Source organism: Cucumis sativus, chromosome 2, assembly GCF_000004075.3.
Source record: "Cucumis sativus cultivar 9930 chromosome 2, Cucumber_9930_V3, whole genome shotgun sequence".
Classification (NCBI taxonomy): domain Eukaryota; kingdom Viridiplantae; phylum Streptophyta; class Magnoliopsida; order Cucurbitales; family Cucurbitaceae; genus Cucumis; species Cucumis sativus.
Genome location: NC_026656.2, coordinates 24,290,511 through 24,313,395, shown reverse-complemented (window position 1 = coordinate 24,313,395; position 22,885 = coordinate 24,290,511). Strand labels below are relative to the sequence as shown.

General features: G+C 30.7%; 1 long non-coding RNA gene across 5 annotated transcripts; it reads left to right on the top strand.

Moving 5' to 3' along the window:
* The first annotated feature begins 3,236 nt into the window (after positions 1-3,236).
* Positions 3,237-6,793, top strand: LOC116401995. 5 transcript variants are annotated; one of them, XR_004214344.1, is made up of 6 exons: positions 3,237-3,478; positions 3,797-4,029; positions 4,134-4,260; positions 4,910-5,019; positions 5,468-5,602; positions 6,548-6,779. It is a non-coding gene; the product is annotated as an uncharacterized LOC116401995 (long non-coding RNA). The 5 variants fall into 5 exon arrangements; XR_004214342.1 differs by having other exon boundaries at positions 3,239-3,478; positions 5,468-5,531; XR_004214341.1 differs by lacking the exon at positions 6,548-6,779 and having other exon boundaries at positions 3,239-3,478; positions 4,134-4,248; positions 5,468-6,016.
* Positions 6,794-22,885: the final 16,092 nt, after the last annotated feature.

The following is a 22,885-nucleotide window of genomic DNA, read 5'->3' as shown; positions in this document are numbered from 1 at the left end:
TAAAAAAAATCTTATTATTAGCATAGTAATGACATAATCAATATATTTGAATTTTGAAGTATAGAAACTAATTAGAAAGAATGCTCTACAGATACAAACTTTCTTCAAACTGTTGCAATGTCCTCCAAGTAAAGATCAACAGATTTAATATTAATTTCTTTTGAATGTAGTCAATTTTGTGCACATATGAGTTTCTCAATTATGGTTGGAGCTAACGTGGAATGAAATAGATCAATCATTCTACCACTAGTACTAAATGCAGATTTAGAAGTAACTGTCGATACTGGAATTGCTAAAATATCTCTTGCGATTTGATTAAGAACCTTATATCTTGAAACGTTTCCTTTCCACCACTATAAGATATCGAAGTTCTCCTCACGTGCAATATGATATTCTCTAATAAGTAAATATCAACTTTTGTATCCACACTTAGGACATCCTCTTCCTCCATATCTTCAAAATGGATACGAAAAATGTCTAGAGTGGAAGAAGTTCTAGATGTAGTGGCAGGACTAGTTCTAGATGTAGTGGAAGAGCTGCTACTACTATTGCTAATACTACTACTACAAAACTGAAGGTTGACTCATGCCTGTACAATCCTTAAACACTTAAAGTTGAGATGATGTAATCGAGCTTGAAGATGATTCATGGCTATGTTAGTTTAAAGAATATTCACTAAACAATCTTCTCAAAAGACACTACACCTTGTTCTCCACTTCTTTTGTTGTATCCATGTCAAATAATTGAGTCAAAGAATACATGAGAGATTTCATCTTGTAACGTGGATCCAAAACAAAAGCAACATACAAAAAGAAATTTGTTTTTGCAGTCTTCCCCCAATATATACTTATCGTACTTATCTTGCATTTTCAAAGTCATGTCATCCAATAACTTGCAAAGTCAAGACCACCTGCACTTGTATGTTTTTTATGCAATTATGAACAATACTAATCTCATGGAAGATAGTGTTGGAAGTAATATAAAGAGACCCTAAAAGCCTAGTGGTTACTTCATAGAAAATAGACAAAAAAAATTGGTAAAAATTCTTACAATTTCCTAATCTCTAGAAGTTGGTTTACACTTGTCATTCATGTAGACTGTATCACAGTCTTCTCTAACCTCTCAAATGTTTTTTCAAACTTTTCAGCTACATCAAGCAAGAAGTATGTGGACATCCATCTAGTTTGAACATCAAGGCACAACATACTCTTGCAAGATATGTTCTCCTCCTCAATGCACTTCTTAAATTTAACAAGTCTAAAGGAGAAGATCTAACAAACCTAACGACATTTTGAATTTGAATTAATATGTATCATTCACATCTTTCAGACCATCACACACAATTAAATTTAATATATGTGCACAATACCTAATATGCACAAAATCTCCATCCAACACAAACACATGTTTTAAATGTTTCTTTATATAAGCAATAGTTGTATCATTTGATGAGGCATTATCAATGGTTAAGGTCAAAACCCTATCAATACCCAATGTTTCAAACATTTTCCCACCTCTTTTCCTATAGTTTTTCCTTTATGATTTTTAATCTGAGAGAAATTAATTATTCTCTTATGAAGCTTCCAAGTTCTATCAATAAAAGTGTGCAGTCAAAACCGTATAATTAACATTTTTGAATCGATGTCCAAGTATCAGTCGTAAGTGAGACTCTATATACTTCATATTCACAAAATATCTCTCAAATGTTCTCCCAAGCTAGTATATATTCCTAAAATATCTCTAGCAATTGTAGTTCAAGAAGAAATAACAAATCTTGGTTCTACTGACATCAAAGTCCCTTCCATAAACCTCCTAATGCCTCATTCTCCACAAATCTAAAGGACAACTCGTCAATTATGATCATCTCGGCTATTAGTCTTCGAGCATTCTCAATGCTAAATATTTTATAATTAACTTTTTTACTTTTTCCATCATTGTCTTTATTATGAAATACTAACTTGGTTTAAGCCAAATTTACTTTCTTGCCTTTAAATTGATAATGTTTTTAAAATTTACAGTAATGTTCAAGATGCATTCTCATAGTTGAATTTACATTCCTTCTTGGATGACATACATACACCACATCCCAATAATTACATTTAGCATGTGGATCATCGTCACTATATAAAAAGCTTTTAGTAAAATGATCCCATAACGTATATTTTTCCTCTTCTTTCGAGATGATTGGAATTCTGGTGGTGGCATGATAACCTCAACAACGACATCATTTTCGTTCACACTAGAACAATTATTACTCTTGCTCCTAGTATCTAATTTAGTGTTACCATCATTATTGGTCAATCTTGTCGACATATAGATAAAAAGGGCCTTTAATTAGCATGAAAAGGATAATGAGCAAACAATACAAGAGTTGTGTCTGCTTTGCCATTTGGAGTTTAGGTTTGCGACAACATATCAAGTTAACCATCAAGGAAAGAGAAGAAAACCATCATAAAATTGAAACAAATGGCTTTTTTTAAAAAATAAAAAATAGGCGTTTGAAAAAAATTAAACAAGAACAAAAATTATGATAATAGGATGTTTCACTACATATTCTAAATTGCAAAAGTAGAAAATTAAAAAGTCGATAATCCTCTAATAGCCCTTGATAACCCTCTGATAGCCCTTTAACCATGGATAACCCTCTGATAGCCCTTTGATAACTGACTGATATCATTAATTACATGTCATATTTATCATATTCGCACTATGCAAAAAAAAGATATCATGGGCTGCCTTTTTCTAAATGTTTTTGTCATCTTAGGCATTTTTCAAACAATTAAAAAAGGGTTTCATAGTGTTGTAATGAAATGCACCCAATACCCAGCTTAGGATTCTTTTCGGTTTCTCAAAATTAGAAGTAATTACTAATAGTTATCATATCATCATTGATAGCTTTAATTAAATTTGAGAGGTGTACAATGTTATCATTTAATAGTCATTAGCAGCAATAAATGTATTAACACACTAGAAGAAAACCTGTCTACTATGACAGTTATATATCTCAAAAAATGAATGGGAAAAAAAAAACTGTCACAAAATAGAAAATTTCGCGTTTTTGGCGGGAAAAGACGGAATTTTTCGGAAAACACTTTTCGCGACAGTTATTTAATGTCATAGAATGTTAGGGTTAAAAAATTTATTATTTTATATTTAAAAAATTAAAATATAAAATAATAAATTTACATATTTATATTTTTAAAAAAACCTAAATTCCCCAAAATTTTCCCCAAATTCTTCCTCCCATCCGCGAGCCCTAACTTTCCCCCAATTTCTTCCTCCCATCCGCGTGAAGTCCCGTCGGCTTTCTCCCAATTCTGACCGTCTGAAGTCCCGTCGCCACCACCACCCCCATCCTGCCCGTCCGTCGAAACCTTCTCCACCAACCCGTCGCCACCACCCCCGTCTTCTCCAAACCTCTCCAATCAACCCGAAGCTTCAAATCGTGGGCGTCGGTCGTCACCCCTCCCCTCCGCCGGTAAGCTTCTCTTCCTTATCTCTTTCTCTCTCTCTCTCTCTATGAAGTTCTTCGTTGTCTCCATTGGATTGTTTCGTGAGTTTCAGTTTATCCATCAATTTCATTGGATTGTTTCGCCGGTAAGATCTTATCCTCATTTCCAAAAGAGATGTCATGGCTAGTGCCGATTTCTTTGCAATCTTTAAAATTATTTTCTTTGTTTTCAAGAATTTGTGTAGGTCTGTGATGAAACATTTTGGTAGCTTACAATGTGTTTGATGAAATGCCTCAATGAAGCATTTGGTTGATTTTTGATTGATTTTTGTTCGTTCGAATTAGGAAATCAAGGCCAAAGGAGATGTCATGGCTATGGGCTGAAGCTTTGAGAAAAAAAGAATGAAAAATGAAATGTGAGATCTTAAACTTTGATGGTGTGTAGGGTCTTTTTGTTTGTCTATGCATTTTCCAAGTGAATTTTAGTACTTTTGATTTTTCTATTGATATTTTGTTTATGGTTGCTATTGAGTTGCTTTGATTGAAGGATAGAGGGAAGTGATTATTGATAATTATAGGTATGTATTCCTTAGTATTTGAACATTTTTGTATTCGTAGCAACCTAACTTTGTTGTTTCTCTTAGTTTGGTTGTGATTTGAGTATTTTATATTTGGGGTTCAGGAAAGGCAGTATTTGTTGAAGGAATTCCCCGTGAACTGGTTTCTTGTAAGAAGTATTGTAAAGTTTTGAAGGTTGGGTTGTGGTAATGGAAGCACCGTTATTCCAATCTTGCGCGGTAACCTCCAACGTATTCTACTTTTCCTCTACTTTACTTCTTAGTCATGTTCCTCAATTTTGTTTGTTTTATTTTTTTTTTAGAAATTTAGTTGATAAATACTGTTTGTGTTTGCTTTGTGCTTGCTTATATGAGATATTATTAAAAAATCTTATCATTGAAATTAATTCGAAAGTAGAGAAAAATCAGTGTCAACTGGAGGAGTCTTTTAGAACAGAAGAATAAAAAGGCAAATGTTATTGAATGGGCTCTTAAAGCTTCCACATTTTCTATCCTGCTCTTTACATTTTACTGTTTAGGTTAGCTTTCATATTCTATAAAAAAAAATATAGAAACAAATGTGGAACTGTGAAGTGTACATTTGAGAACTGTTATAGGACTGGACTTTTTGGTGTTTTCAAATATGAATATACAATGCCTTATATTATGGTATAAGTGTGTTTTCAGATTTTTCCCCATTCTACTTCTCAGATAATCTGCCCCCTCCTTTCCACTGCCATTTTCTTCTCCTTTCTCTTCAAATGCTTTGATTTTACCCACAATATGAACGTATTTAACCAAAGTTTCATTATTTCTATTGTTTGTACTTGTATAGTAATATGTGGTTGTGACATTGCTTTCTTTTTTTTTCCTGTTTCTTTTGTATTACTCTATTTTACAGCAAGCTAATTTTAAAGGTGTCAAGTGTATTTTGATTTTGGAGAAGAATTCAGATGACAAAAGCATCAAGAAGTCGATCGTTGGTCTGGAAAGTTAGTGATAAACATCCAGGTTGATTGTTACAATATAAATCTCTTATTTGTTAATGTCTTTTCCTTATCTTATCCATCCTCTTTCAACATATCTTGCTAATTTCATAAGCTAACATTGATTGCGATAGACTATAATGCTAGTGATTCAGATTCAGATGAATTGACTCGTGATTCTTAACCACACCAGTGTTGTTGATTTCTCTATGTCATGTCAAAACAACCACTTGTATCTCCTCCACGACATGTCGTTTTAGAAATTTAATTAACTTGTAATTCTTTGACTTTATGTGTGGCATCAATTATTCTTTCTTGCACATGTGAGAGTAAAGCATGCATAGTTCATTGTTTGTAGTCATTCCTTCTGTCATCAATATTTTTGCTTATGCTGATTTTTTTTTTTTGCAGTAATTTATGTGTTCTTTGGGTTTTATGATTTAATTGTTATGTTGTTTTTCCTGAATTTATAGGTTGGATATGCTTCAGCTGAGACTTTTTAGTTCAATAGAGAATCATACAACATTTTAGTTGGAGGTATATCTTTTCTGTTAAATTTTTCATGTAGGATTTTGATATTTTTTTTTCGATGCAGATGGTCGTATCAGGTACGATTTTCTCAAATAATTCTCGGATTTTTGTTTTTCGCTCATTAACTTGTTTAATTTGTTACTGAATTCTACCTTCCAATTCTACCAATAATATTCAACCAGGTATTTATTTGGATTAAATTTGCTGAGATAAAATTTCTATGGCTGGGCTGGGATGCAGGGGGAGGAATTCATTAGATTGTTATTAGCAAATACCACTATTTGTTGGGCTAGGATGCATATTGGTGCTTAAAAACTCTTTCTTCACTCAACAAATTTTATCAATGCTTTTAACTCATTCCTCCATTTGTTCATGGAATTATGTAATGATGATTTGATGTAAATCCTTACTAATTAAGAATCTTGGCTACAATCTTCTTGGCTTGACATTCAGCTAAGTTAAAGTTAATTGTGAAATCTTCATTTCTTTCATTTAGAGTTCTCTTGGCATATCGTTAGTTTAGTTGATATGTTTGTTTGCTACCATTCATTATTGTAGTTTTTCACCATTCTTCACTTGTGGATTGTTTGGTAGGAAGTTTTGTGAGATAATTCTTTGTGGAATGACTAGGTGATTGTTAGGACAGTTCTTATGCAATTTTTGTATGCATAAGCAACCTTTTTCTCCCCTTCCCCCATGATTCTTTTCAATTCTGAAAACCTCGGGTAGCTTCTATGTTTTCTTTCCTCTTCCCGTGATTACTCTTTTATGTTTTCTTTCATCATCGTCCCATGTTTACTCTTCTATGTTTTCTTTCCTCTTTCCATATATACTCTTGTGTCTTCTCGTGACTATATTTCTATATCTATACCTTTTGTTCTTCTTTTATGACAACTTTTTGGTGAACTTTTCACCTTCCTTGAAAACACATTTGAATCCTAAGTCATATTTAAAAAAAAAAATGAAGCGAGTTTTACTCTCTTGTCCTATAATGGATGCTTATATTCATGTTGTCTTTGTAGGTTCAACTGGAATCGACAACTTCATGAGTTTACTTTCAAAGAACACTTTCAGAGACGAACATTCTCGGTTGGTCGTTTATGTTTTAGCAGAAAATCTTGTTATATGTATTCTGATGCAATTTAAAATATTTTTTGATTAAGGGCTAGGATTCCGTACTTGTAAATTGTTGGAAATTGATTGGAAATGTACGAATATTATAAATTGTATTATAGCGTATATACATTAAAGTGTCGACTATTTTTTTCTATCAATATTATAAATTCAAAATTGTCATTGTCGGCTACATTATTGTCATTCAAATGGTTCGTGTAATGGCGGAGTGGCAAAGAGAACAGAAAAAAATTGTAGTAATCGAGTAATTTGCAACAGGAAAAACATGTCGTAATATATGAATTATTAATTGTTGTGAATACCAAAACAATGACAGTTTTTTTTACAAAATTAATTGTCACGATTGTCCTATCTTTGACAGAAAAAAAATGTCGTCAATAGCAAAATAATCACATTTCTTTAAAAAAAATTGTCGCGATTGACAAATCCATGACATTTAAAACATGTCACAATAAACGAATTCGCGACATTTATTTAATTGTCGTTAATACAAAAATGATGATAGTTATTTATTGTCATAAAATAAAATATGACAGTTATTTGATGTCGTAGAATGCTAACTAACGACATTTATTTTATGTCATGAAATAAGTTATTGCGACAGTTTTTGAAAACTGTCATGGAAGGACTTTCCATGACTCCCGCTTCTATTACTGAAAATAACTGTCATGGATTTTGTTCGCGACAGTAAATAACTGTCGTCGTAAACCATTTTTCTATTAATTGAAACAAATGGCTTTTTTTTTTTAAAATAAAAAATAGGCGTTTGAAAAAAATTAAACAAGAACAAAAATTATGATAATAGGATGTTTCACTACATATTCTAAATTGCAAAAGTAGAAAATTAAAAAGTCGATAATCATCTAATAGCCCTTGATAACCCTCTGATAGCCCTTTGATAACTGACTGATATCATTAATTACATGTCATATTTATCATATTCGCACTATGCAAAAAAAAGATATCATGGGCTGCCTTTTTCTAAATGTTTTTGTCATCTTAGGCATTTTTCAAACAATTAAAAAAGGGTTTCATAGTGTTGTAATGAAATGAATGCACAATACCCAGCTTAGGATTCTTTTCGGTTTCTCAAAATTAGAAGTAATTACTAATAGTTATCATATCATCATTGATAGCTTTAATTAAATTTGAGAGGTGTACAATGTTATCATTTAATAGTCATTAGCAGCAATAAATGTATTAACAATAGTCATTAAACGTCAAATTTGACATTTAAGAAATTATCTTACTAGTTGATAGATTAACATTTGCTATTTTGTAAATAGTTTATCTTTGTTCTATATTTTTAAACGTTACTAGTTGATAGGTTTACGGTTGGACCATAATGCATGCATCTTATCTAACGGGTGAAATTATTGTTGTAATATGCATGCTTGGAAGCCTTTCCTATCTAAGAAAACATGCATGTATTTGTACAAAAGGAAATAAATATTAATTTGTTATGTATTTATGCTTTTAATATATAATCTAATAATATTCATGAACCGAAATTTAATACAGAACTACTATATAAGAGTGAGTTTCAATCAAAAACTAATATCATATTGCAAGGAAACGATATGGCTTATGAAAAGATGAATACACACAAGTTTTTCTGGATCTTTCTCACTACAATGGTTGTGCTTTCCGTTTGTGTTTACTCCGGTAAAAAGTGCTTCTTTTCTATATTACTCCATATTTCTTAGAGAATATTTTTTGGTACAAATAAAAAAGAAATGGAAATTAAATAAAATTTTTCATAAAGAGTTTCATGTCTCAATCAATATGGAAAACTAACTTTTATTTGAATTATTTCATGTAGATGTGGAAGTGAAGGTAGCACACTCTCTACCATTAGTTTGCAGCTCAACTTGCTCAAACACCAGTAGTTCTCAAAATCAAGAATGCCAAAGTTCTTGCGTTCAAAGAAAATTTGGGAGTGGAAGTTGCGTTCAAGATTTAGCCAGTAAAAAAATATTATGTTGTTGTAACTCTTAGAATTATGAAAACCCCCCACACATTTTTCTTCTTAGCCTTCTTAACTATGTTAATAGAAGAAAGAGTTGAAATATAACCCTTTTCTCTACTCAATAAATGGAGAAATCATAAATAAATGAACACTAATGATGATAATTAGTAATGACATTATCTTTCTATAAAAATTGATGATGGTAAAGTTTTATGGATAATTTGTTTTACCATATATATACAAAATCTGCACTAATATTAATTTCAAGGTAAGTTTTATTGGTTGATGTATAATATTTAAAATTCTCAATTAAGAAATTTTATAGATAGGTTATTATATAAAAATATGTATTTTGATATATTGATTTCCGCTAATGTAAGGGTAAAAAATGAAAAGCAAACTCATTTATTTGAAAATTGAAAATAATTTTTTAAAGTTAAATTGTAAATTTGATTCGAAGTGAAAAACAAACTATAAATTAACTTCACAACTTAAGATAACACTTTGGTTAATAAAATGAACAATTAAAGTAACAAATAGTAAAAGCAATATTCAGAACACTAGGAATTGGTAACCAAGGTTCGATGACATAGCATCTGCATCTGGAGGTCCTTGACCTATAGTAAGAAATCATATATTGCCACGTGAAATAATTCATTATTACAAAATAATGGCCTACAGTGTATTAGCATCATCACAAATACTCAACATGCTATAGATAGTGATATACTTATAACTAATACATAAGTGTGAAGAAAGATCACTATAATATAATTGCCAAATTTATAACATTATATTGAGAGAAAACCTCCCCTGAATTTGAAGTCACCGGGCAAGAATACTTCCATGCTCCCACTTGATCATCTATGACTACTCTCAACAAAAACCTCTTCAACCATAGTTGTAGAGTATTGATATCATGGGAGATACACTCACTTTAATCTCCAACTTCACAAACGTCTCTATGACACGACCTTCAGTTTCTCGAAATCGCGCTAGTTAACTTTCTCCACACAAGCGAAAGCCCAACCTAAACAGAATGAATGACCAAAACCAACAACCCGAAAGAATAGGACCAATACAAATCGAAGAGCCAAGATAATAGAAGAATCAAAGCAATCCAATCCAACAAAAATAAATCAAGAAGGTAGGACCAACACACACCTGATAAACTCCCCCTTGGAAGCAACTTCCTTTATATGTCAAAGCAACACTACAAGAAAACGAAGAATTTTCGATGCCGACATGGACATCGAGAATTATTACATCGAAGATGTTCTTCGACATTATTTTCGTTTACACTAGAACAATTATTATTCTTGCTCCTGGTATCCAATTTAGTGTTACCATCATTATTGGTCAATCTTATCGACGTATGGATAAAAAGGGTCTTTAATTAGCTTGAAAAGGATAATGAGCAAACAATACAAGAGTTGTGTCTGCTCTGCCATTCAGAGTTTACGTTTGCGACAACATATCAAGTTAACCATCCAGGAAAGAGAAGAAAACCATCATAAAATTGAAACAAATGACTTCTTTTGGAAAAATAAAAAAGAGGCGTTTGAAAAAAAATTAAACAGCAAAAAAAATATTATGATAATATATAGGATGTTTCACTAAATTTTCTAAATTGCAAAAGTAGCAAATTTAAAAGTCGATAATCTTCTAATAGTCCTTGATAACCCTCTGATAGCCCTTTGATAACCCTCAAATAGCCATTTGATAATTCTCCAATAGTCCTCTGATAACGGAGAAATATCATTAATTACTTGTCATATTTATTATATTCGCAATATGCAAAAAAGAGATGTAATGGACTGTCTTTTTCTAGATGTTTTTATCACCTTAGGCAATTTTTCAAACAATTAAAAAAGGGTTTCATAGTGTTGCAATGAAATGCACCCAATACCCATCTAAAACATGAAAACATAACAAATCATTAGGTTTCAACTTTTGATTTTGGTATTGAAAATATATCAATTTGTCCATATTCCAAACTATAGAAAGGATTCATAAAAGACAAATAAGATTTCTAGCAAAACTGCAATTGGAAATCTCAACTAATTTCCAACTCAGCTCTTAAATAATCCCTTTATTTTTTTTCCCATCTTTTATCACTTCGCAAACATGAGCAAAATAGCAAAATTTTGATATGATTTATTTCTTCATCTTGAAAAAATATGCTACTACAAAAGGCAAAAATTTGTTCAAATCCTTTCATTATTGCTTTTCTTGTTGCCTATTGGGAAAGCAGAAACAGAAAAATGAAAAAATCGATTACCCATTTATTAAACTGAAGCAACTTTTACATAAATATAATCAATTTTTTCATACAAAAAAAAAAAAAAAAAAGAGGCAATCCTTAATCCACCTTAAACAAAATGAAAAGCAAAAGACAGAACCTTAGATGAGGTCACAATAAACATGCAGAGGAAATAAAAACAAAACAAAACAAAAATCTGAGTTTCACCAACTTACTCAATATGAAGATATTATCAACGATCTCCTTCAACTGCCGTTGCGTTTATTTGCGTAAGAGGAAGTGTCTGCGTCTGAGAAAGCGTTTGCGCCGGAGGAAGCGTCTGCGTCAGCTGCCAAATAGTGTTTGCGTTTGGGTCGTGCTTTATTGCTTTTCGTTTGCGTATCGTGATTTGCCGTTCCAACTTTCAAACTTCCATAAACCCTAATTAACTTATACATTTAATTATATATATATATATATATATATATATATATATATATATATTTTTTAAATAAAGCGATGTGGTTCGATTTTATATTCAATTTTAACATCTTAAATCGAACCAAACCACGTAAAAACAGTTTTTTAAAGATAGAAACTGAATCAAGTTGCATGCATTCACTTTTCAACTTTATTTTAAACACGCCCAGTTGATAAAATCTATACTTTCTAAATATTTTATGCAGTTTTGTTATTCATGTAATAATTTCTCTAGCATATATGGCAAGATTTGATGGGTTAATTTTATGATTTTTGTTATGTGTCAGTTATTATAACTGGAGTAATTTCAACATGAGATTAGTACTAAGATTGCATGTTTCCAGAGCAGAAAACAGTATATCGTGTCATTATCCTCTCGCTTGTGTGTTTTCGAAAGAGTCATCTATAACCACATGGATTGATTCCATGATAAATCTTGGTCATATATTAAAGACCTTGAATGTGCTGCTGCTAGTGGAGTACCCTAAGAATATACCTTCATCATACTTGGAATCCATTTTTGATGAACCTCTTTGTCTGCCAGAATGTAGCACGATACGTACTACCAAAGACATGAAAGTATTTCACATTTGGTTTCTTACCTTTTCAAAGTTGCTGATTCGTAAAGAGATTTCCTGGATGAAGAGCAATCCAATTATGGATATGACATACAGTATTTAACCCTTCAGCCAAAAAAAAAAAGTGAAAGAGATTTAGCATGAAGCATGACACGAGCCATCTCCTACAGAGTACTTCTATTCTTTCATTCCACGACTCCATTCTGTTAGATGGGTAAAGGAGCTGAGAATTCGTGAATAATTCCTTCAACGCGCAACAGAACTAATTGAATGCAGCATTTTCACTCTTTACCATGATCACTACGAATTTGTACTAAATCTTTAACTTGTTCTCTTTGTAGTTGGAGACACAAGGCCCAAAAAACTTTGAAAGGTGTCAGATTTTTTTTAAGAAACTTCACCCAAGTGTATCGAGAGAAGTCATCAACACATATAAATGCATACTTTCTTACCACCTAGACTATCAATCTGCATAGGACCCTTTAGATCCATTTGTACAAGCTTGAGATCAACACGATTGGTAATGCATACTAACAAACTTGTGAGTAGCCTTGATTCATTTACCCATCTAACACTCACCACAGAAAGTATTAGAATCTGTCTTTATAAGGGGGATTCCAAGGACAGTGTTAATTAGCACCAAGGGCTTTACGAATAGATTGTACTTATATGGCGAAGTCGTTTATGCCACAACTCAACATCATTAGATTGAGACAAGTTACAAACTGAATGTACAGAACTAAGATTCCAATGATAGCAATGATCGAACAGTCAAGTACCACTTATAACAGTATTTTTTCCTTCCTCTAGAATTTCACATTTATCTTTTAAGAAGCTACGTGAAATCCCTAGTCACACAATTGACTAATACTAATCAAATTAGCTAAAAGACATTTGAAAAGTCTAACATCTTGAAGCTTTGGTAGGTTAGGTTTGAAAAAGTTACCCTTACCAAACACTTTTTTTTTAGCTCCATCTCCAAAGGTGACATATTCTGAGAAACACTTATTGAGATCATAAAAGGAAGCAGAATTTTCAGTTATATGACGCGGTCATCCGCGATCAAAATACCAGTCTTCCTTACTAGAATCATGAAGGTTGTGAAAGCAACTTGCAATTTTACGTCATTCCTTTTTAATTTCCATACAGATTTAGTTCCTTGATATATTGAATTAGCCTTCTTATATTTTCTATTCAAGATTTTGTTAGAATAAGTAGTGTACCCATGAAAACGAAAATAGAATGGACAAATGTGTCTTGGTCTAACATTGAAGTTACATATTCATCTCTATGTATTCTTCTTAAAAACCTTTTGCATAATGACATTGAATTCTAAAGATATTGCATCACCTCGATTCTTGTCTTGTTTTCCTGAAGCTCGAACAAACACAGTGTTTGAACGTTTGTGAATTGACCATTGTTTAGAGAATCCCAGTTCATTCTTATCTATTCCTGTCTTTTTTGGATTTTCCAATACTATCCAGATCTTATGTGCCAAAACTAAGTATCCTAACAAATTTAGTTAAGGCCTCGAAGTTGAGACTCAACACTTTCAATTCAATTTTCAGGCTAGAGATCATTGACAACATTCAATGATTATTTTCCAACAAGACCTGAATCATGTCTTTTTGTTGTTTTAGAACATTCTCATCTTCTTCCCATTTCATGTATATCTGGTTAGCACTTAGGATAGAGACTTCTTTCTTTACAATATCATCAGTACTATTAATATTACTCTCTTGAGAGCTAAGACTCACAATATCTCACATATTTACTTCTTTCACAATGCATTGTCATCTTCCTTTCCATCACTTTCAATAGTCGACCCATCATCTGATAAAGTTATTATCATACTATTCTTCTTCTTTTTTAGAAAATTCGGGCACTCGACTTGATAATGCCCAAACCCCTCACACTCTCGATATCTAAAGTTCCAATTAACTCTTGATGAATTACCATAGAATTCTTGTCATTTTCTCTTCGTTTGTTGGACGCATAAGTCCCAAAGTTAGAAGAGCTTGAACTACTATCATCTCTACTATATTGTTCTACAAAATTACCTGAGCGTTAATTAAACTAATGAAAAACCTTTGAAACATGTTTGGTCAGAAGGGCTATGGAGCAGCTAAATTGTCTTCATATAAGCTTTATTCATGTTGTTGAATATTTTCTTCACCCACAACGTGCAAGGCAACTCCTTTATCTCGTCTATTGTCACTGTCACTCAGGTTAAATTCAAATGTTCTTAAGGGACTAAACAGTTCATCTATTTTTAAAGTGGCAATATCATTAGCCTTTTCAATGACAGTAACTTTCATGTTAAAACGTTGTGGTAGGGACGACAACACCTTCTAAACCAAGAAATCTTCTCTCCAAGAGCAAAAGATTCATTTATAATATCTAAACCTCGCATATTGTAATCTGTTATAGTTTCATCCTCGATCATTTTAAAAGATTCAAATTTGGATGTTAAAATTTGTAAACGAGACATCTTTAATTGCTTTAGGCGTTCCTTCATAGGCCATTTCCAAAATTCCCCAAGTCCTTGGCTGAGGTACAAGTATTAACTAATTTGAAGATATTCTAATCAACATCCTTGAAAATTGCATTTAGTGCTCGAGAATTTCCCAGAGAGGCTTCATCCTTTGCATTAGTCCAAGATAACTCTAGTTTAGCCGAGACTTTTCTGTCACCATCAGTTACAGTCGAATTCTCCCACCCAGTCACCACTGCCTTCCAGGTTTTGTTGTGAATAGAGAATGTAGAAAGACTATCAGTCTTGGCTTCCAAAAAGCACAATTTGATCCATAAAAAACTAGAGGGCCTAGTAGTAGAGCTACCTTCGCCAATAATGGCCATAGCTTAAGCTTAACACATGAAACCACGTTCCAATACCAATTGAAAAGAAAAGCATACAATTAACTTGGTGACTTAAGATAACGATTAGGGTAGTTAATAATTGAAGTAACAACATGAGTAACATACAACAAAAATAATAATCAAAACACAGGGAATAATGTCCCATTTCGATGACACATCTACATTTGGAGAGTCTCAGACCCATATGAAGTGATCATTTATTGCCTTGTGAAATAGTATATGAGTACATGAATATTGTTAATGTTGGAATTTATGTCCTAAATTCATAGTTTGTAATTTAAAATTATATTCTATTCAATAAAGTGGTTATTGATGACTTATAGTGAAAATTAAATATTATAATCTTGAATCCGAGAAACTAAGGTCTCGAGGCTATCTAGTGTAGACTTGAATTTTTTGTAGAGACATAAGCATGGATCACGTTTGAGTATATAGTCCAAACGATCTATAGTATATGAATAAGGTTAGATGCCTTATTTTGTAGTTTGAATGAACTTTTTGAACATTTTCTATGAGTTGAAGCACGTTTTTTTATATTTTGCAATTAGTTTGTCAAGTTTTGTCATTTTTGCAATATTTTAACCTCATTTTCCTCTATATGCTATGTAGAAGCCCTAAAGTTTAACCATATTATAATAGCTTTAAAAACATATATTGAAAATTGCCTAATTAGTGCCTGTTTGACCATGATGGAAAACTTCAATTAAATTAACCTTTTCTTCATATATCGAAATAACCAAATAAAATGAAAAAAATAATAATAATAAAAATGAAAACACAAACATAATGTATATGTTTTGAAAGGGTTTGAATATTTTATTCTTGGTTCAATGTTTATATATTTTATTATACTCATAGAATTCAAAACTTTTGATTATTGAGCAAAACCTAATAATCCGATCATTAAGATTATCACTTAAGGCCAACCGTTAAGCACGTCTCTCATGATTAACAAACAAAGAGAAACCTATGAAAATAACAAAATAGAATGAAAACAAAGAGGAAAACAATTTTTCTAAGTCATGTACACAATCCCAATAAGAAAAAAATAAATTCAAGCAACAAATTCTCCATCAAAATCAACATGGTATAGAAAATTTCTGACTAATGGCCGCCGCCCTTCCTGCTTGGTCCCGAAGCCAATGTAAAAACTCGGTCGCCACTACTGCTCGAATCTTTCGGCTGTGGTGTTAGTCTCTTTGGCTTTTCTTGATCTACATCATGTTCCTTAACACTGCCACGCTCGGCCTCTGATCGGAGCATTCTGCTATTGGCAAAAATAGCAAAGTTTGGGATTGCCATTAGAATCATGATAAGAGCTATGCCAAAGCTCCTAAGCTTGAACATAGTTTCCCAAGAGCTAAAAGAATGAATAATAATGGAGAGCCAAAAAGGATAATGGTTTTGGCATCTTTCTTTACTTTGAATTTCTTGTTCTTTATATACAAACTTATTGGTGAATTTGTTTTGTGATAGCAAATGGACGGTTGAAAAGGAAGAAGCCTTTCTTGAAGTTGGACACTTTTCATTAAGGAAAGTGTTTGACTAAAATATTAAAGTCACTTTTTGTAGCATTTTAGCGATTGAATAATTTGCTGTTTTAGATAATATAATTGAGAACTTTTTCTTTTATCACAAATTCCAACCAACAAAAGGAGAGTGGACCTTTGTGGTGCTTTGTTTAGTTGGATGCTTAATGGTAAATGAAGGTTCTTGTTTAAGTTCCCATTGCTCATTTTGTAGCCAGGCATGATGGAATAATTTGATACTAAAATTCATTGTCAAAATTAAACCTATTTTTTCATATTTTCCTACGATGATGATTTGCACATACTTCAAAAGTTGAATTCTCTCTTAGCAACGTCTTTTGAAGGAAAAAAAAACTATTTTTTTTCTCGTTTTTCAAAATTTAACTCGATATTTTAAAAATATTGCTAAAATGTATAAGATAAATCAAAATATTTAGAAGTCGAACCAATAATGCTTTCATGGCTTAACTTTGAAAACCTAAAAACAATGATAAATTATTTTAAATAACAAAATTTTTGAAAATATTTACAAATATAATCAAATATCACAATATATATGTGTGATGTGTGATAAAATTATACAATAGGTCAAAAAAAATATTTTTATCGATGTCTATTTATGTCATGATAAATACATCAAGTAGATAAATTATTATATTTTATTATATCTTATAAATATTTTGATTCATTTTATTATATTTAAAAATAACTTAAAATTACATAGTTACTTGATACAACTTAACAAATTATGACAACTTTGTATTTAGTTTCAATTTTCTCCTTAGAATTAATTTGTGTTGCAATAATTTTTTTTTGCACGACAAAACTTTAAAAATAAAAACTATTTTTTCTAGTTTTTAAAAAGATATTTTTTGCAAAAATAGTAGAAAAAAATTATGATAATAGAGCTTGTGCTACAAAAATTTTTAAATTCATAAAAATAACAAATTTAAAAATGATGACCGTCTGATTGCTCTATGATTACTGTATGATAACATATCTTAATTTTGTCATATTCACAATATGCAAAAAATAATTAGTGCCATGTATTGTTTTTCTAAATATTTTTATCATTTGATGCAATTTTTCTTTTTAAAATTTGTCTTCAATTTTTTTAGTACTTAAAACCTAACCTAAATAATGATGGCAATTTGATCGTATTTCCTTTCAATTGTCTGATTAGAATCAATTAGGGGCTGTCACCAATTTAAGTTTTCCTTTTCAGTCAATTTTGCTTTATATTCTCTTTTAAGTGGTGGATGATTAATTAGAAAACAGATAGAAAACATCCATGTTTTAGAATAAATTCCACTTGGGTTGTAATATATAGAAGAGCAAAAAAGTTGCAAGTATTATTTTATGAGAAGTGATTGTTTCTTTTTCTTAAGAATGAAAATGCTTTTAGTTTTTTTTTTTTTTTTCTCAATAGGGACAATAATTTAATTTTATAACGGGAATAATTAGATATGGTAATGACATGTCCAAGTTTTTGTTGATTCTCTTCTTGGTTTGTATTTCATTATGGTTGGATTTATTTCTTCCTTTTGTATCAATCATGGGAGTAATTTGGTCATAAAAGCATGAACTTTTTTACGATCAAATGAAGTTTATAATAATCGATCCAAGAATGGATCAATTGTGTTGACTATATAGTATTAGAAGGAAAATTCGTTGGAATTTGGACTCTAAAATAATCTCACAAGTAATTACTTAATTATTTAATAATTATATTTAAATTTTATTACCAAATATGAAATCTTAAAGTTTTTGTTAATAGTAAAAATTGAAGGTTCTTAAAATGGCAAATTACAAGTAAAATATGTACGGCACAAGAATAAAATAATTGCATATATAACAAAAAAGAAGATTATGATAAAAGACAAAAAAATCCACATCCTACGCTTGTTTTCGGTTTCTTAAAATTAGAAGTCATTACTAGTAGTTATCATATCATCATTGATAGCTTTAATTAAATTTGAGAAATGTACAATGTTCTCATTTAATAGCAATTAACAGTAATAAATTCTATTAACGATAGTCTCAAATTTAATATTTAAGAAATTATCTTACTACTTGATATATTAACATTTGCTATTTTATAAATATTTTATCTTTGTCCTATATTTTTAATTTATTTCATAAATGGTGTCATTTGCTATAATTTTTCTATATGTAAATCTAGGAAGTATGGTGTAGCTTTGTTAAAGTGTTGATTTGAGGACTTGAAAAATGAGGTCCTCGCTCCCAAAAATGTAGGTGAAAACTTGATTTATGGTTGGACTATAATGCATGCATCTTATCTAACGTGTGAAATTATTGTTGTAATATGCATGCTTGGATGTCTTTCCTATCTAAGAAAATATGCATGTATTTGTACAAAAGGAAATAAATATTAATTTGTAATGTATTTATGCTTTTAATATCCATAATCTAAGAATATTCATGAACCAAAATTTAATACAAAACTACTATATAAGAGGGAGTTTAAATCAAAAACTAATATCATATTGCAAGAAAACGATATGGCTTTTGAAAAGATGAATGCACAAAAGTTTTTCTGGATCTTTCTCACTACAATGGTTGTGCTTTCCGTTTGTGTTTACTCTGGTAAAAAGTGCTTCTTTTCTCTATTACTCCATATTTCTTAGAGAATTTTTTTTGGTACAAATAAAAAAGAAATGGAAATTAAATAAAATTTTTCATAAAGAGTTTCATGTCTCAAACAATATGGAAAACTAACTTTTATTTGAATTATTTCATGTAGATGTGGAAGTGAAGGTAGCACACTCTCTACCATTAGTTTGCAGCTCAACTTGCTCAAACACCAGTAATTCTCAAAATCAAGAATGCCAAAGTTCTTGCGTTCAAAGAAAATTTGGGAGTGGAAGTTGCGTTCAAGATTTAGCCAGTAAAAAAATATTATGTTGTTGTAACTCTTAGAATTATGAAAACCCCCACACATTTTTCCTCTTAGCCTTATTAACTATGTTAATAGAAAAAAGAGTTGAAATATAACCCTTTTCTCTACTCAATAAACGGAGAAATCATAAATAAATGAACACTAATGATGATAATTAGTAATGACATTATCTTTCTATAAAAATTGATGATGGTAAAGTTTTATGGATAATTTGTTTTACCATATATATACAAAATCTGCACTAATATTAATTTCAAGGTAAGTTTTATTGGTTGATGTATAATATTTAAAATTCTCAATTAAGAAATTTTATAGATAGGTTATTATATAAAAAATATGTATTTTGATATATTGATTTCTGCTAATGTAAGGGTAAAAAATGAAAAGCAAACTCATTTATTTGTAAATTGAAAATAATTTTTTAAAGTTAAATTGTAAATTTGATTCGAAGTGAAAAACGAACTATAAATTAAAAGAAATATTCAGAACACTAGGAATTGGTAACCCAAGTTCGATGACATAGCATCTGCATCTGGAGGTCCTTGACCCATAGTAAGAAATCATATATTGCCACGTGAAATAATTCATTATTACAAAATAATGGCCGACAGTGTATTAGCATCATCACAAATACTCAACATGCTATACATAGTGATATACTGATATACTGATACATAAGTGAGAAGAAAAATCACTATAATATAATTGCCACATTTATAACATTATATTGAGAGAAAACCTCCCCTGAATTTGAAATCACCTGGCAAGAATACTTCCAAGCTCCCACTTGATCATCTATGACTATTCTAAAAAAAACCTCTTCAACCATAGTTGTAGAGTATTGATATCATGGGAGATACACTCGCTGTAATCTCCAACTTCACCAACGTCTCTATGATACAACCTTCAGTTTCTCTAAATTGCGCTAACTTTCTCCACATAAGCAAAAGCCCAACCTGAACAAAATGAAAAACCAAAACCAACAACCCGAAAGATTGGACCAATACAAATCTAACAGCCAAGATAATAGAAGAATCAAAACAATCCAATCCAACAAAAATAAATCAAGAAGGTAGGACCAACACACACATGATAAACTCCCCCTTGGAAGCAACTTCATTTATATGTCAAAGCAACACTACAAGAAATCGGAGAATTTTCGATGCGGACATGGACATCGAGAATTAGTACATCGAAGATGTCCTACGACATCATTCTCGTTCACACCAGAACAATTATTACTCTTGCTCTTGGTATCCAATTTAGTGTTACCATCATTATTGGTCAATCTTGTCGTCATATGGATAAAAATGGTCTTTAATTAACATGAAAAGGATAATGCGCAAACAATAGAAGAGCTGTGTCTGGTTTGCCATTCGAAGTTTACGTTTGCGACAACATATCAAGTTAATCATCCAGGAAAGAGAAGAAAACCATCATAAAATTGAAACAAATGGCTTTTTTTGAATAAATAAAAAAGAGGCGTTTGAAAAGAATTAAAGAGCAAAAAAAATTATGATAATAGGATGTTTCACTACATATTCTAAATTGCAAAAGTAGAAAATTAAAAAGTCGATAATCCTCTAATAGCCTTTGATAACCCTCTGATAGCCCTTTAACCCTTGATAACCCTCTGATAGCCCTTTGATAACCCTCCAATAACCTTCTGATAGCTGACTGATATCATTAATTACTTGTCATATTTATCATATTCGCAATATGCAAAAAAAAGATATCATGGGCTGTCTTTTTCTAAATGTTTTTGTCATCTTAGACATTTTTCAAACAATTAAAAAAGGGTTTCATAGTGTTGTAGTGAAATGCACCGAATAGCTTAGGCTTCTTTTCGGTTTCTCAAAATTAGAAGTAATTACTAATAGTTATCATATCATCATTGATAGCTTTAATTAAATTTGAGAAGTGTACAATGTTATCATTTAATAGCCATTAGCAGCATTAACGATAGTCATTAAACGTCAAATTTAACATTTAAGAAATTATCTTACTAGTTGATAGATTAACATTTGCTATTTTGTAAATATTTTATCTTTGTTCTATATTTTTAATTTATTTCACAAACGGTGTCATTTGCTATTATTTTTCTATATGTAAATCTCTGATAGTATGGTGTAGCTTTGTTAAAGTGTTGATTTCAGGACTTGAAAAATGAGGTCCATCCCTCCCAACAACGTAGGTGAAAACTTGGTTTACGGTTGGACCATAATGCATGCATCTTATCTAACGTGTGAAATTATTGCTCTAATATGCATGCTTGGAAGCCTTTCCTATCTAAGAAAATATGCATGTATTTGTACAAAAGGAAATAAATATTAATTTGTTATGTATTTATGCTTTTAATATCGATAATCTAAGAATATTCATGAACCAAAATTTAATACAGAACTACTATATAAGAGTGAGTTTAAATCAAAAACTAATATCATATTGCAAGAAAACGATATGGCTTATGAAAAGATGAATGCACAAAAGTTTTTCTGGATCTTTCTCACTACAATGGTTGTGCTTTCCGTTTGTGTTTACTCTGGTAAGAAGTTCTTCTTTTCTCTATTACTCCATATTTCTTAGAGAATTTTTTTTGGTACAAATAAAAAAGAAATGGAAATTAAATAAATTTTTTCATAAAGAGTTTCATGTCTCAATCAATATGGAAAACTAACTTTTATTTGAATTATTTCATGTAGATGTGGAAGTGAAGGTAGCACACTCTCTACCATTAGTTTGCAACTCAACTTGCCAAAATACCAGTAGTTCTCAAAATAAAGAATGCCAAAGTTCTTGCGTTCAAAGAAAATTTGGGAGTGGAAGTTGCGTTCAAGATTTAGCTAGTAAAAAAATATTATGCTGTTGTAACTCTTAGAATTATAAAAACCCCACACAATTTTCTTCGTACCCTTATTAACTATGTTAATAGAAAAAAAGGGGCTGAAATATAACCCTTTTCTCTACTCAATAATTGGAGAAATCATAAATAAATGAACACTAATGATGATCATGATCATGTGTAATGACATTATCTTTCTATAAAAATTCACGAAGGTAAAGTTTTATGGATAATTTGTTTTACCATATATATACAAAATCTGCACTAATATTAATTTAAATGTAACTTTTACTGCTTGATGTATAATACTTAAAATTCTCAATTAAGAAATTCAATTGAAATTTTATAGATAGGTTATTATATAAAAGTATGTATTTTGATATATTGATTTCGGCTAAGGTAAGAGTAAAAAATGAAAAGCAAACTCATTTATTTGTAAATTGAAAATAATTTTTTAAAGTTAAATTGTAAATTTGATTCGAAGTGAAAAACAAACTATAGATTAACTTCACAACTTAAGATAACACTTTGGTTAATAAAATGAACAATTAAAGTAACAAATAGTAAAAGCAATATTCAGAACACTAGGAATTGGTAACCAAGGTTCGATGACATAGCATCTGCATCTGGAGGTCCTTGACCCATAGTAAGAAATCATATATTGCCACGTGAAATAATTCATTATTACAAAATAATGGCCTACAGTGTATTAGCATCATCACAAACACTCAACATGCTATAGATAGTGATATACTTATAACTAATACATAAGTGTGAAGAAAGATC